The 16,869-nt window shown below is 35.8% G+C and overlaps 1 long non-coding RNA gene across 1 annotated transcript; it reads right to left on the reverse strand.

The window, feature by feature from the left end:
- Positions 1-2,823: 2,823 nt before the first annotated feature.
- Positions 2,824-9,527, reverse strand: LOC149804619 (uncharacterized). Its single transcript, XR_016413971.1, has 5 exons — positions 9,389-9,527; positions 6,852-6,887; positions 6,091-6,120; positions 4,343-4,385; positions 2,824-3,609 (listed from the first exon to the last, which is right to left on the reverse strand). It is a non-coding gene; the product is annotated as an uncharacterized LOC149804619 (long non-coding RNA).
- Positions 9,528-16,869: the final 7,342 nt, after the last annotated feature.

Genomic DNA, 16,869 nt, shown 5'->3' on the forward strand with positions numbered 1-16,869 from the left:
ATGTGAGCATGATGGTATTATGCAATGTTACATCATTATTCCGGATGTTGCTGCAGTCCTACTGGAGAAATTTACACAGTGAAACATAGAAAATGAGGTATATGAATATCTTCAAAACGAGAGCCAATACAAATTTTTCACGGTTATATTCGTGTTCGGCACACCAAAATACTACAGATTAGGGCCTTTTCAAGTCAGTAATGATTTCACTGTTGACCAGTGTAATTATATCAGAAAATGTTTTAAAATTATTTAATCTCTGATGAAATATGAAGATATCATTCGAGAATTTGTATTGTTCGTTCACCTGAAAATCAAGAACTGTACGATTCGAAAATCTGATATCGGATGGTCCCATGTATAAGACGCGTTCAACTGGGAACAGCGTCGACCTACTTCTGCTGTTGCAGAATGTTAGTAAAACCATATATACAAATATAAATTCGGTGAAACTTTCTTTGTGCTTTTAGAAAATAAATCATGTAGTACCCGTACAAAAGAATATAAATTCTCTTCAAACAAAATTATTGTACCTGAAAGATATGCTCTTGTATACACATTGAAAGTTTAATGATTTTTGACTGCATTGAGTTTCCATATTTATTTATTGTATTTAATTCAAATGGCGCATGAATGCGAAAATCACCAGTTTGGTTCTTACTCGGGAAAAGTTTCGTATTTTTCTGCCATTGGAATGTAAATCTGTAAATCTATCCATCTATCCATCTAGATTACATTACGACTCGCTCCAACTCACCCTTGCTGATCCAACAACTACGGCCGACAGTGCCATACGCCACACTTGTTTCTTTAAAAACGAGAGAAGTTAGTCTGTGCGGATTTGTACTGCGTGAGTACGAATAACTTAAACATACGAACATAACCTATTTTGATGGGACCTTTATATGGCACGCGTGACAGGGTCTAGTCATAAATATATGGTCCTGAAAAAGTTAAACGTTAGCAGGAGATAGGAATTAGATGCCTCCTGTATTACAGTATAAGAGAGATAATCTAGTTACCGGGTTCAGTGTACCTCGTGATAGTTGCTGCCCTGTATATTTAAGCTTTAAAGGGGAGGAAAACCCGGACCTACATAATTTTATTGTAAATAGAAGGATATATAGTAGTTTGTGTATATAACCTATCACGACTATTTTTTTCTTTGCATCCATTGTATTTGCACAAACATGATCAATTTTATTCAAATGCCTACAGCTTTGTATTTTGCATAAGGTTAATTATTATCATTATTTCTTTCCATGATTTCATTTGAATATGTTGTTTGAATATGTAACTATATATTGTTTGTTTATACTTTATTTGAGTGTATTACTTTAGTTGCTTATTTCTGTGATCTTGTACATACATACATACATACATACATACATACATACACACACATGCACACACACATCCATCCATCCATACACACACACACACTCATACATACATACATACATACATTCACACACATGCACACACACACCCATCCATCCACACACACACACACACACACACTCATACATACATACATACATACATACATACATACATACATACATGCATGCATGCATGCATGCATACACGCACGCACGCACGCACGCACGCACACACACACACACACATACATACATACATACATACACACAACTGAGGTATCGAGAGTAGCAAATGGTTCAGTCCTCTAAGCCTAAAAAGCTCAAATTGTGATTAATCTTTTGGAGCAAAAAGTACAATTCATCTTAGGCTTGCAAGGTTCTCTTTTGATTTCAATCGGATGCATGACATCTCGTTTGTTTTAAAAACGGCATTTCATGCTCGCACTTGAATATGTAACTCAACAATTGGTACTCAATTTACATTGTTAAATGATTGAGTGGCTCTTGCTCTCTTACGAAAATATTAAAATAGTCTTTCTTTAGTGCAAGAGCTTTTGCGTAATTTGCCCTGGTGTTCTTTGCGCGTACCTTGCGCTCAGGGAGATTTCATGATATAACAAGACTGAAAAATATTTACATAAAATCACCGATAAAATGAGTAGTTAGATTGGCTCACTTCATTTTGCATCATAGATTTATAAAAGAGGCTTTCATTCTGCATAAATATAAAAGTTATGCCAGCAAAACACGGTTAGCGAGGACAAAGATCCATCTAACTACTCTGTTATTATATTTTTATCATTTTTTTTTTCGTGGGACCAATTCTTGCCCACCTCTCACCCCAGTTAACAAAATTGTTTTCAATGCCCTACATGATGTCACTCACCTCAAATGACCTTTCATACAGTTTATTCTAAGACGTATATTCAGAATGGATAGATAGAATGCTGGTTCATGCTATTTCGAGTCTACTTTTGTTTTGGCATGTTTGTTTTTTAAATTTCTTAAAAACAACAAACTATACGACAAGAATATTTTGTTTGATCGTACAACGCCGTCCTGACACAACCCCACAATTATCCCCAATTTTTAACAAATTTTAATGCTCTACATGATGACCATTAAACACAAATGACCTTTGCTACATATTGTTTTAATATGTATCGTCAAAATAGATATATAGATAGGCAGACAGACGGACAGACAGACAGACAGATAGATAGATAGATAGATAGATAGATAGATAGATAGATAGATAGATAGGTAGATAGATAGATAGATAGATAGGTAGGTAGGTAGATAGATAGATAGATAGATAGATTTGCATAGGAATGGCTGAATAAATAAAAAATTCCCCCAAGTAAAAGTCAGCATGTAACATTGCATTCATAACCCATATTTGTTAAAATTGCGAAATAACAATGAAAACTCAAACCATTCAAATATTTTAAGCATTTAATGTGCATATAAGAACAAAACATTCAGAGAAAGTAATTTAGTTTGAAGAAACGTTATGCTGACTTGTATGTGTATTATATGACTTTTTCTAGAACTATATTTAAGGTTTTACCCTATTTATACTTGTATTGCGCGTATTCACTTAAAAACGTCTGTTTTCACTGGTGTATTCTTCGACGGCAGGTGTGGGTCGACGCTATTCGCAGTCAAACATACCTTATAAATGGGAACAATTGTTGTAAGGTTTTCATATCATAACATTGTACACGCATTTCTTTGCTTTCAGATGAACAATACAAAATAACATGTTATCTTGCTTTTTATCAGGTGTTAAATAATTTTGAAAACATTTTCGGATATAAATTGGGTTTGTACAATAATTGCTTTTGGTCATAACAGTTACAACAAAACACATCCGGCACAAAATGCCTCATGTATACAACAATTAGTCCTAAAATAAAACAAAACAATTATTCTGACAATTTTTCTAAATATATAGTGTGAATGCTACATAGGATGGCCTTATGTGTCATGTTCTGCTTGATATTTGTCACTTTCAATCTCCAAATTGTTGATAGATTATAAATCGTTGCTATGTCATTTTCATACTCATAAGGGCCTTGAAAAATTGAAAAATACATGTGAATGGCCATGGGATGAATACACAAGTGTTAGAAGAACAAATGCTGATTAGTTGCATGATGTGTCGTACTCGTTGGTCGCACATTCAGTCAAAGTTCAGGTAGGTGGACCAAAATCATACTCCATCCTGAAAAAAATAAGTATGTAAATAAATTGGTTCTAAAGAAGGATATCGATAAACACACACACGCAACGCTGAGACAGACAGAGACAATAGTCACAGGCACACTACAAGTTACATAATATGAACTTCATTGTTGTTTTCTTAGGTGGTCTCAGGCAAGGGGTGTGCATGAGACAACGGCACGTTAGCCCAATCCTGGCTACATCATGCCTATTCAAACTTAAATTACAAACTTGTAAAATTAAACTTGCTAAGCACACTCTAAGGACATAAATCCTCTTCAATATAGATAAAGATGTTGTTATGAAAGACAAAAGTTAAAGCTGTCCAGCATCTCTTAAAGAATATTAAATAAAACATCATGGTAAAAATAATCGTATCGTCTTCTGTATTTCCGTTACCGAACGATGCCACAGATATAAGAACGAATCTAGTCGTTTGAAATATCGCGGCAGTATAGAAAGTCCATTTTGAATTATTTCTTTAATACATGGACTACATATTTTTTTTTAAATAAGCTCGAAAGAAAATCTGACTGGATTCATGTTCTGCTTGGGGCATGATAGACAAAAATGCGAAATTCGGGCAGAAGATAAGTTGTGATCACTACACGTTACACAAAAAAAGATTTTCTGTGATAATGAAATGCTGCGATGCTGCTATGAGAGGTAAAGCAAAGGAAATCCAACGATTGGATGAAAAGAAAATAATTTGCATGTAAATAGTAGAAACTTACTTCGTTCAAAAGAAACATCCTGGACCGATACACATTCTCTTCCCTGCAAGGTTAAATAGAATACTTGAAATATGCTAAGAAACACAATGAAAGGAATTTTTAAAAAATCAAATCAAATGAAATTGAATGGAAAACACAAATCATTTGTCAATGGTAAATTGAATTAACTAAAATTGTGGCTAAAACCAAAATAAATAAGTTACTGGAGAGTTTACGTATTATTAACATCAATAATTTCATTTAATTCGATTTTTGGTAGTATTAGTGATGGACATTGACAAATATGTACAGTAAGAACAATCAAGCAGGAACTAACCAGATCATACGTTATGAAACATACCGCAAAGAATCATATCCGAATCGCGACATCTAAGTCAATTTCGGAAATATTTATAATTATGCCCGCAGCTTTGCCAAAACGCAACGAACTGTTGCGCATACGGGACTTTGCCAGCAAATCCCAGGAGCTGCAGTTGGTCATTATTCGAAGGGTTGCGCACTCACGTAGTAATCCTTCCTTTCAATCAATGACTTGCAATCTGTGTGTGTGTGTGTGTGTGTGTGTGTGTGTGTGATTTGGATTTTTAAGTAGCGTTCACAATTTTTCACTCATATCGCTGCGATGTCTGCAGTGTGGCAGTTTATAGTGCTGTCTAGCACTGGGGCATCATCCCGCAGACACATTATCCTGACACCAGGCCGACCAGTCCTAAACAAATGCCGCTGTTAGTTCCGTTTTTATAAGTCTTAGGTATGACTGGGTCGGGGATCGAACCCACCCCTTCCCGCACCCGAGGCTGAAGCTCTAACCACTAGGCCATCGGAGCGGTCCTGCAATCTATCAAGAATCACATCTTGGGATGCATACGTCTATTCATGTTTTCTTCATAAGTCAAATGTTATATGACTTCACTATTTAAGTATTCTCCTTTGCACATTATGTGTTACTAAAGAGAAAAGCAGCAAATCTGTTCAATAAGATTTCGACATGTTAATCTCTGACAAACAAAATCCTCTTAATGTCAAACATATTTTCATAACATATATTTCTTTCACGTTTCTTGTTTTACTTTTCTTCTCATTCACTGTAAAAACACCTTTTAGAGAAGCGTTTACACAGTGTACGACTCTTAGAGATCTTGTATTTTGACGTAATGACGAAACTGATAAAATGGTCATTAGAAAAATTTAAAGTTCGAAAATTATAAATTATAAATCGAACGAAATACGTCATTGCAGGCTTGACGTGTAAGCATCATTCGCAACCATCTTAAAACCAAATCACTCCATTCGAGAAATACTCGAAATTCCTTGCAATAAAAATCTGTTTTAGAGTACAGTTTTCAGCATTACAAGCACACTTGTAAACTAATTGAAGGACGATTCGCTATTTTATTTAATTCACAATGTAGGATTAGTGATGACGTAATGTATAAACTGCTTGCTATAAACAAAATCATTATCTCACTGAAAAAATTATACTCAGGAGATACAACACTTGGAAAGAATCTGTTATGGAAAGCTAATTTATATCCTTTAAAGAGAAAACTAACAGCTATCTAACTTTTGATGAGGAGGAAAATGTTTGCAGAAATGGTTTTGTAACAATGAGAATCAAATCTAAATTCAAAAGTATTTCTGGTTTGTATGTGTGAAGAAAGGTTGAGCGTATCTTTTGCCGATAACTCGTATTTAAAAAAATTACAATACAATATCATGACAAGACATTACACGATATAAAAACTCACCGCCCTTTTGAGGAACAGCCTCCTTGTTTGCTGAAATAAACAAAATATTTTTTTTTATGTCAGCAATTTCAAAATATATCAATATCTGAAATAATCACGATAAAATTTACAAAATAATGAATTGAAAACCTGAAATTTATTGCCAACTGATGGCTTTCCAAGAGTGTTTATATATGCAATAACGCCTTCAATAGATGAGATTGTCTTGTTCCTATAGATAATAAGCACATTGATTACATTTATATCCCAGTCTTAACGAGGACGCAAAATAACTGGTCCTAGTGTTAAAAATACACTGCACTATACTTGTTGAAAGAAAATATACGACACAATTTTGCGGAAAATATGCATTCCTTCTCGAAACATATTCTTGAGTGAGTAGTGACAAATAAGATGAATTCAAACATGTGAAATTTTAAATCATGCAAAAGAGTGTATTCAGAAATTTTAAAACAATAAAAAAGGTCTGAAATGCACATGATTTATCCGGTTAATTTTCTTTATTAATATTGATAAGCAAATACAGCCGACTTTGTATGTCCAATGTAACCATAATTTCATTTTTCAACCAGAATATATTTAAATCTAAGCCCCTCTCATGTGATACTGTCTCATTATCAGTTCAGAATCATACAATTCTGTAGACGTTTGCAAAAAGATAATATTTCTTTTAAAAAAGCTTTGACTTATAAAGTAATTTAATGACAATTTGGAGATTTATTGGTTACCTTACTATTGATAAGAAAGTTTGTTTTTCTTACCGGCATCAGCGTTCTTGCTATCTCCCGGAGCTACAACTGAAAGAAAAACACAAACAATTGATTTAAAAATGATAAACGTTAGATATTGCTACGACAAAACAAAAACTTGATTATAAGTATTACGTAGACCAACGTATGTTTTATTTAAACTTCAATGTTTAATAATTATTATATTTTATTATATTATTATTATAATTATATATTATTATGTTTTTATTATAATCGCAAAGGTACAATTATTATTGGCTTGATTTCGCTTGCGAGGATTTAGGAAGGGGGATGTCCACGTCAATTGCACGCAACTGGTGGCTGATGAGCCCAATACGAGACAGGTACGTCCACAGAGGCTTCGGGGGAATGTCTGGGCTGTGGTGGGTGCTGCCGATGGTTCCCTGTTTTTTCTTCGCCATCTTTTTTCCTCCAAGCTGGCCAGTGAGTTTTGTTCAAAAGTGGCAGTGGCCCTGTGAACTATACGTCGCCAACTTTCACGGTCAGCAGCTTGTGATGCCAATTGGCGATGATCGATGCCACAAGTGGTGAGGGTATTTTTCAAGGAGTCTTTATGTCTCTTTCGAGGTGCCCCTCTATCACGGTGGCTAGTGGACAGCTCACCATACAGTGCGATCTTTGGGAAGCTAGGATCCTCTATCATGGACACGTGCCCTGCCCAGCTTAGCTGTATCTTCACGAGCGTGGCCTCAACGCTGGTGATCTCTGCTTGTTTGAGGACTTCAGTATTGGTGACGAAGTCACTCCAGTGGATGTTGAGGATGGTGTGGAGGCAGAGCGGATGGAAGCGTTGAAGGAGGTAGAGGTGGTGGTGACCCAGAATTCGGCACCATCAGAATGGTCAGTACTACAGCTATGTAGACGCTGATCTTTGTATCTTTCTTGAGACTGGCGTTTTACCACACTGGTTTATATAGTCTGCCGAAGGCGCTGTTTGCCTTGGCCAGTATGTTGTCTATTTCTTTGTCAGTCTTGGCATCAGAGGAGATCACACAGTCCAGGTATGTGAGCTGGTGGACTACATCCAGCTCTGTCTGGTCAGTGAAGATGCTTGGTGGCCAGTACTCATCATTGGGAGCTGGCTGGTGAAGTACCTCAGTTTTCTTTAGTCTGACCTCAAGATCAAAGAGCTGGCAAACTTCTGCAAAGAAGGATGTTACGCGCTGGCCTCCGTTCGGGCAACACGGGCTGCGTCGTCTGCAAAGAGAAATTCTCTAATCAGTTTTTCCAAGGTCTTGGTGTAGGGCTGAAGTCGCCTTAAGTTGAAGAGGTTTCCATCAGCACGTTATCGGATATAGATGCCATCTTCGTCATCAAGGTCTTCTGTTTCTTTTTGGAGCATCATGCTGAAGAAGATAGAGAATAATGCGGGGTCTGAAACGCAGCCCTGTTTTACGCCGTTTACGATGTGGAAGGTCTTTGACAGGTCGTTATTGTTTCTGATCCGATCAAGCTGGTCTTCATGTAGCTGGATGACCATGGTATGGAACTTTGGGGGACAGCCGAGCTTTTCAAGGATTTTCCACAGTCCAATTCTGCTCACTGTGTCAAATGCCTTCGTCAGGTCCACAAATTTGATGTACAGTCCTTTGTGTTGTTCTCGGCATTTCTCCTGGATCTGCACCAGGACGAACACCATGTCAGTTGTGCCCATGTTTTCTCTGAAGCCTCATTCACTCTCTGGAGCATGTTCTTCTGCAATGGTTGGCACCAGTCTGATCAGCAACACTCTAGCAAGAATATTGCCCGCAATGAGAGCAGTAGTTTGAGCAGTCGGACGTTTCTCCCTTGTTTGTGTAAAATGTGATGATGACTGCATCTTGAAGGTCTTGGGGAAGTTTCCCTCGCTTTCAGCAGCAAACGAAGAACTCGTGGAGTTTGGTGTGCAATGCTGAACCTCATCTCTTCCACGTCACCGGTGGCACACCATCTTTTCATGCAGCCTTTCTAGTCTTCAGCTGTTCTATGGCTTTTACAGTATCTTGCAGTGTGGGTGCCTCATCGAGTTCCATCTTTGGTGGTTGTTGCGTAATGCGTCAATATAATTAGATATTGTTATGTTTTATTATAATCGCAAAGGTACAATTATTACCTTATGTCAAAAGAAACTAGTGTGCACCTCGTATTTTATGTACACGAAAGTAATATAGCTGTCTTGTAGATATCCAGAATCGCCAACTTAAGTATCCTAAATGTCAGTAAAGAAAGTCTTTGCACTCATAAAATTTGTATCTTGCTTGGGAAACTTGAAGTTTTAAAACTCAGTTTTCATCACATTGAACTATGATGCATAAGATACAATTTTCCGTGACGTTCTTCTGATGGTTGAAGAGAGTCTCTAACACAGAGAGTCTCTAATACAGAGTCTCTAACATGTTATGAATTCGTTGCTGTAATGAAGAAATATTCATGAACTTTTAAATACCTACCCTGTGTTCGCAGTTTTGATCCGTATATTCTGTGTGTGTGTGTGTGTGTGTGTGTGTGTGTGTAAAGAGAGAGAGAGAGAGAGAGTTTGTCTTTAGAACCTCCATTCCCACTCGCTGCGCCTTCGGTACCCCTCATCAAGGCACTCGTACACAGGACCACAAAAAGGAAGACAACGAATCCTCGCATTTCTGGTGGAGTTTGCCTCTTCTTTTGCTTCTTCAACAGCTAGCCAAAACTTGTTCACAAGATGGTGTTCTTCTTTTATTTATACCTGGGACATAAACATAGGACACACCCTATGCCCAATCAATTACAATGCCGCTGATACTACAAGCCGTCTAAATTATCCTGATAAGTTTATGGTCCGCCCTCTTTACATGGGACCGTGTTTTAAGTTAACCTTTTACAGCTAATCGTATACAGTAGTTAAGTATTACAAGGCCATTTTATAATTTCAATAAAAATGCTTAAATCATGCGTACGTAGTGTGACAACATCCTAAGCTGCATGAAATAACCTTGTCTGACATTATGAAAGATTTCAGAAGTTAATATATATATATATATGCGTGTGTGTATGTGTGTGTTTGTGCGTATAGGTAGGTAGGTGACATTAAGTTAAATATGTAAAATTATATTATTCCTCGTAAAATCAACATAGGATATATGCATTCATTCTATACTGGTTTTTATTATATATTTCACAATGACATATCGAAATGTATCATAGGAAAGAAATTATATTGCTTCAGTGGGCATTCCAGTTTTATCTCTCTGGAGCTGATTTCACTTTTGTAACTTTCTTTTTTCATTTAGGAAATAGATACACCCTTTTGTATGTGAAACAACCCTCTCTCTCTCTCAATATGAACACATCTTACGTTAGTTTTCCTCGTGAATCTCGTGCGAATTAGCAGTGACTGAAACTTAGGTGATTTGCTACTGTTGATATTCACTATTACACATACAGTCAGCATCGCTTACATTCTACGATAAAGGTTACAGTCTTTTGAGTACATATTACTTTATTCAAAATGATATTAAAATGGTTTCATCAGCGTATATAACTCGTAACACCCTCATAACCATGCTTCAAAATTGATGGAGTAATCGGGGATAGACGAGTCCTGATTGCAGACCGAAAATAAGTGAGTATCTAAATTCCTCTGCAGTGTCTGCCTCGAAACCTGACTGCAAGATTGCCAAGTCCACATAATTCACATTTGAATACAGAAATAAAGAAAATAAAGTTACAATATCCTAATAGGTTAATTCAAATCATTAACATCTTTTATACAAAGAATTTACGCTCAGAAGAGTGAATAACTTCAGCTGTGTATTGAAACAGTTATAAATTTGACGAAATACAATTTGAAACATTGCGTGCAGGACCGAAATTTTCTAAGTCAATGTCGTAAACTGTAGTAAAATTTTGAAACTCTTTTTCATCCATGTAGTAATGAAGCCTTTAATCCCAATGCTATGGAGTGGGGAAAATCCACACATGTCGACGGTGTTTGATTTAAAATTATATATTGTATAATAAAAAAAGAAAATTTACGGTGTTGGATCTATAAATACATATTTAAATACAAATTTACGTATATGTTGATACTTATTGGTAATAGTCTCAATAAAAATTCTTAATGGCACCTTTGGAATAATTTCTCAATGGCTGGTAGGGGTTTCGATGTTTCTAGAAAAATTGAATAACTTCCCAAGAGAAAGAAAGTTGCAGATCAAATTGCAAATAGAAGAGATACAAATAAGACTTCAAATACAAATAAAAGAAAGAGAGATGCAAATGAAATCACAAATACAAAAAAAAATAAAGTGAGATGGAAATGCATTTAAAATTAAAAGAATTAGAATGGCAAAAATAAAGCACCCCACTCATGAAAGTCCACCTTTTGGTGTTGCAAAAAATATTATATTCGTACCTCCTTTTTAAATAAAAATATGCAGATCAGTGTTTTTTACATTTAAAAAAAATTGCCAAAAATTTAAAATGGCCAAGAGAGCACTGGACTTTACAGAACTAACTTATTGGCAAAGTTCGTAAAGTTAATACTTCACTATCAGTAGAAGCATCATGTGCTGATTGTGAATTGGTTTAGCAATGTGCCTTGAAGGGTTTGTGAGTTGCTACATGAGGCATATCAACAGACATTTAGGAATGTGTCTTGAAGGGTTTGTGAGTTGCTACATGAGGCATATCAACAGAGAGGTTTAGGAATGTGTCTTGAAGGGTTTGTGAGTTGCTACATGAGGCATATCAACAGAGAGGTTTAGGAATGTGTCTTGAAGGGTTTGTGAGTTGCTACATGAGGCATATCAACAGAGGTTTAGGAATGTGTCGTGAAGGGTTTATGAGTTGCTACATTAGGCATATCAACAGAGGTTTAGGAGATGCAAAAAAGAAAGTAAGCAAACCCATATCGAATTTGCTAAGGAAAATTAAAAACTATTTGACAGGCGGTGTGTATCTGAAAAGATGATAAAGATAATGACAAACTCATCTCACTCGAAGAGTTCAAGAACTGCATCCATTGTGACGTTAAAATTGATCTTGATGAACACAAGATATTTTAGAAAACGTTCATAGTACAGCTGACGAATATTCCTTGGCTCACAAAGTTTTATTTGTCAATATGTTTCCCTCTCAGAAGATGGTTAATAAGAAACCAACCCAGCCTCAAGCAAGTACTTACAAATTTCAATCAGGTACAACTAATAAGAATCCAACATCTGATAAGACTGATCAAATCCTCTTCTTATCCTTCGTGTACTTATTGCGAGAAAATCCTATTCAAAGTGTAGTCCTTGATTTATACTCAGCTTGTGTAGTTGTTAGAGCTAAAACAAAGAGAGCTATTGAGAATGAAGTTGATCATGAAACTTGACTGTTGGTTGACACGTGTATTTTTCAGTCTTGTGATGAGGTCGCTTTTGCACCTGTTACAGGTTAGTCAAAATCTATTGATCATTGGGGTCCTCTTTTAACTACTCACTTTCTTATTTCTGATCAGGGTGACAATGGACAATCACTTGTTTTCGTCGAACAAGAAAAATATCGTGACAGCTCATATTTGTTTCAGAGGGCTATTAGCTGACTCTCCTAGGAACCAAGTTGCTAATTTTTAAAAAATCTTGTCCTGGCGAGAAAATGGAGACCACCTGAGGTACCCGCTGATGATCAGTGAACTATCAAAGTGTAGTACCAGAATCATATCGACAGAACATTCTTAATTTAACCGATGAAATTCCGTTGGCTTGTCATTTTGGGGGCCAATAAAACCTGCAATAAGATCTTACATCATTTTTATTGGCCGTAATTTACGTGATCTTTCTAACTACTGTAGATTTTGTCAGACTTATCAAGTGGTAGGGACACCTAACCTAAATAAACCTAAAGCTCATTTACAACCAGTTCCTGCATTTGACAAACCATTTAGTAGAATAATGGTTGATTGCGTAGGTTACTTTTCTGAATCCAAGTCAAGCAACCAATACTTGTTAACCATAATGTTGACATGGTTTCAAGAAGTAATTCCTTTAGGGAATATTTAGACTAAAACTACAGGCCATGCCTTAGTAAGGTTTATTGCACATTTTGCCCTTCCTATCTCCGTCCAATCTGATCAAGCTTCTAATTTCATGTCGGGGATTTTCCAACAAGTTATATATAGAATTAGGTATTCAACAGTTAATGCCATATGCATATCACCCTGAAAGCCAATGTATGTTGGAAAGAATTCACCAGACTTTAAAGATAACGATGTGGTCATATTGCTTTGACTCTATAAAAGATTGGGACGAAGTTGTTTACTTATCGTTGTTTAATGTTATGGAGTCAGTTTTAGAGTCCTTTTGGATGTGGTCCTTTTAATCTTGTTTTTTGAACTCATTGTTCGTCGACCACTGAAGTTGTTGAAAGAAAAGCTTCTTTTAACAGAAGATTCATATATCAATATAACTGATTACGCCTGTGATTTTTAAATACAAAACTATCAAAAGCTTATGAAATGGCAAAAAATAATCTTCCATCAACCCAATCACTAACGAACATAAAGTATGATAACACTATAAAGAAAAAACTTTTTAACCGGATGATGTAGTTCTAGCTCTCTTGTCCATACCTCAAAGTGCTCTTCAGGCTAGGTAGTATGGTCCCTGTGCAGTTAAAACGAAAGTAAAGTAAATTATATCATCGATATTCCTAGGAGGTGGAAAACGAAACAACTCTGTCATATCAATAATGTTGAAGAAACTCTTGATCAAGATAACTCTGTAAATAATCCATTAAATGTAGTTGTTCCTGTCCCACACAGTGACTGTATAAATGATGACGTACAATCTGATAGCAGTTACTTTAGATCAACCAGTCTTCAAATTATGAAATATTAAAGATTCTGGACAATAAACGCTCACATGTATAGCCTCAAGAAAAAAAATGAGTTCAGGCAGCTAATATGTGAATATGAGCACCTGTTCACAGATGTTCCAACTTGAACAAACATAATTTATCATGATGTTGAAATCGTAGTCTCTAAACTTGTAAACCTTTGCCCTTACAGAATGAATCCTCTCAAGCTGGAATGTTTGAAAAACCAAGTCTAATATTTGTTGGAGAATGATTTTATTGAACCAAGTAACAGTAACTGGAGTTCGCCGTACATTATTGTGCCGAAACCAGATAAATCCTTGTTATGTGCACTGACTACAGAAAAGTGAACAGTGTCATCAAAACAGACTCATTTCCAATACCAACATTTGATGACTGTATTGACATAATTGAAAATGTATAATATACTACTAAGTTTGACCTGTTCAGTGGATTGTGGCAGATTCCACTTACGGATAAAGCAAAAGAAATCTCGACCTTTGCAGCTCCAAATGGTCTCTGCCAATACAAAGTTATGCCATTTGGTATGAAAAATTCTCCCTTAACATTCCAGCGCTCAATGAACATGAGATGGATGTGATGCATACATTGACGACGTCATTATCTTCAGCGATCCCTGGAAAGATCATCTGGAAACTATCCCGAAATTCTTTGTTCGCTTGAATGAAGTAAATTTGACAATTAATCATAGTAAAGGTGAGTTTTGCTGAGCTTGTGGACATATTGTGGGACATTGTCAAGTTCTACCTGTAGAAACTAAGGTTAAAGCTATCTCTAAATGACCCGTGCCTATCAGTCAAAAGTAACTGATGCACTGATGCGATTTTGGGGTATGGCTGGATATTATCGGACATTTTGCTCAGTTTTTTCCATAACCGATGAACCTTGGACTAATTTGTTAAGTAAGAAGACCAAGTTTTATTCGACTGACATATGTCAGGAGGCATTCGATAAACTAAAGGGCAAACTTAAAAGTGCATCAGTTTTTCAGCTCCAGATTTCAATGAATCATTTAAGATATATGTTGATACAAGTGATGATGAGGTTGGTGGCGTACTAATTCAGGAAGATAACAGTGACGTGGATCATCTAGTGTGCTATTTCTCTAAAACAGTGAATAAGCACCAGAGAAATGTTTTCACCATTGAGAAGGAGTGTTTGGCTTTAAGTCTGGCTTTGAAACACTTTGAAGTGTGTATTATTTCTGTTTTGGGTATGATTATTGTATTCAGTGATCATAACCACCTTACTTTCATCAATAGAATGAAAAAAAAATCAAGGGATTGTTGAGATGGTGTTTGATGTTACAAAAATATTACATCGACATTCGGCACATCAAGGGAACATAACAATTTAATTGCATATGCACTTTCACATGAATATTTATAAATGTTAAATTGCTTTATTTTTTATACATTTGTGTATGTTCGTTATATATCTTCCTATGAAAGAATTCAGTAACATACCATTGGGCACATGAATAAGTAATTTCGAGGCAAAATGAGTAGTAAGATCCGTCACGTGTGGTATATTATGAAATATAGTTGTAACAGAAGATGTATATAAGAAGGGAACTGAGTTATCAGATTCGTTTCTATTTTTGAGTCTTTCTCATTTATTGTGTTCCTGTTGTAAGTCCGCAGATTTATTTTGTGTTGTACTTAGATATTATTCGAGAGGAAAAGCATTTGTTTGGAATGTTCGTTGGAAATAGAAGTGCTCATTACTTGGACTATACTATTATTCTGGAACTGTTGTCAATTATTAGAAGGAGTTCTGAACAACGCCATCTTAACGATATTAGGATTCTTGGAGGACCAGTCCATTTCCGGTTTTGAAATTTATACAGAAACATTCCATAAAATTGTATCATGATTATTTTAGATTCACTCCATAATACCGTTCCTCTCACATTTTAATTTATAACTTTTGTAATTAAATTCTTTAAGTTTGACCAAACTTGTTGGTTTAGCTTCTTTCTGTTACTTAGTTTATGAACAGAGTCGCAACACTCATGAAATTGAGACATTTCTATTGTCACCCGTGATTTCGCCAGACGTGACAAAACACATTGTTTTAGCGTTTACCCTTTTTAAAGAAACATATCAATAGATTGTATCGCTTGGAAAATAACAATTTCGATGGATACTGAAACACTGAACAACAAGTTATCATCCTAACTGTTGGAAAAAATGACACAAGATCACATCTAAGTCAATGCTAGTCAGTATACCGACTTGGTTTGTATGTGACATAAACTGACAAGCCAATAGCATTGGCTGGTACATACTAAAGTATGTCTCCGGATTAGTTCGAAAAGAAAGTCATTCCCAATACGACTAGTTTGGGAAAACATTCCCTTGAACTTCAGTGAGAACAAAATTTAGTGCAGCATTTACCTAGACTATATATAGTGTTATTATTATTATTAGTAGTAGTATTATTATTATAGAGGGGGCAGAGGAAGTATTATGTCTGCACATTTCCTTACAAACGAAAGTAAGAGAACAATCTGTTTGATCAGGACACGCATTATTTCAGTAAGATACGTGTGTTTTAATTTAAAGAGTCCTTCTGAGCATTCTAAATGTGGGTCCATCCTGAATTGGATTCATTGGCGAAGAGTTCGAGGGACCAAAAGGAATGTTCGTCTGAAGTGCAGTGGTTGGCGAGGTTTGACACGAATTTACAGGAATTATGACATTTGTTGTTACTCATTTTTCTCCTGAAGCTCACATATTGGAACGCTTATCAGACGAAACATTTTTCCCATAACATACAAAAATGCGTGCAGCACTTACAACATGACAGCATAGACAGTGATTTTTGCACTTTGCCCCATTTCTTATATTGCTTTTCATGTCCTGAAACTTCACGATTATATCAATCGTTGAGTTTGTCACATGCTGCTATTAACAATAGTTCACTTTGACCTACTGTTCAGGTCCCTTCTGATTGTATGAATTTGTTTCCATTTTTCTTACATTTGTGCATGTCCAATCATGACACATGACACTGTGTTCATATTTATTTTTAAAATATACCCTGTGACTACTATTAATCGTTATTATTATTTTACTGTCAGTGAAATTTGATTTTTAAAAGGCAATTTGCGTCTGTTATATTTTTGCTTAATAACAGAAGCGTTTCTCTTTCCCTTCTGGTCAAAATTCAT

This window comes from Sinohyriopsis cumingii, chromosome 2, assembly GCF_028554795.1.
Source record: "Sinohyriopsis cumingii isolate HCF-2022 chromosome 2, ASM2855479v2, whole genome shotgun sequence".
NCBI lineage: Eukaryota > Metazoa > Mollusca > Bivalvia > Unionida > Unionidae > Sinohyriopsis > Sinohyriopsis cumingii.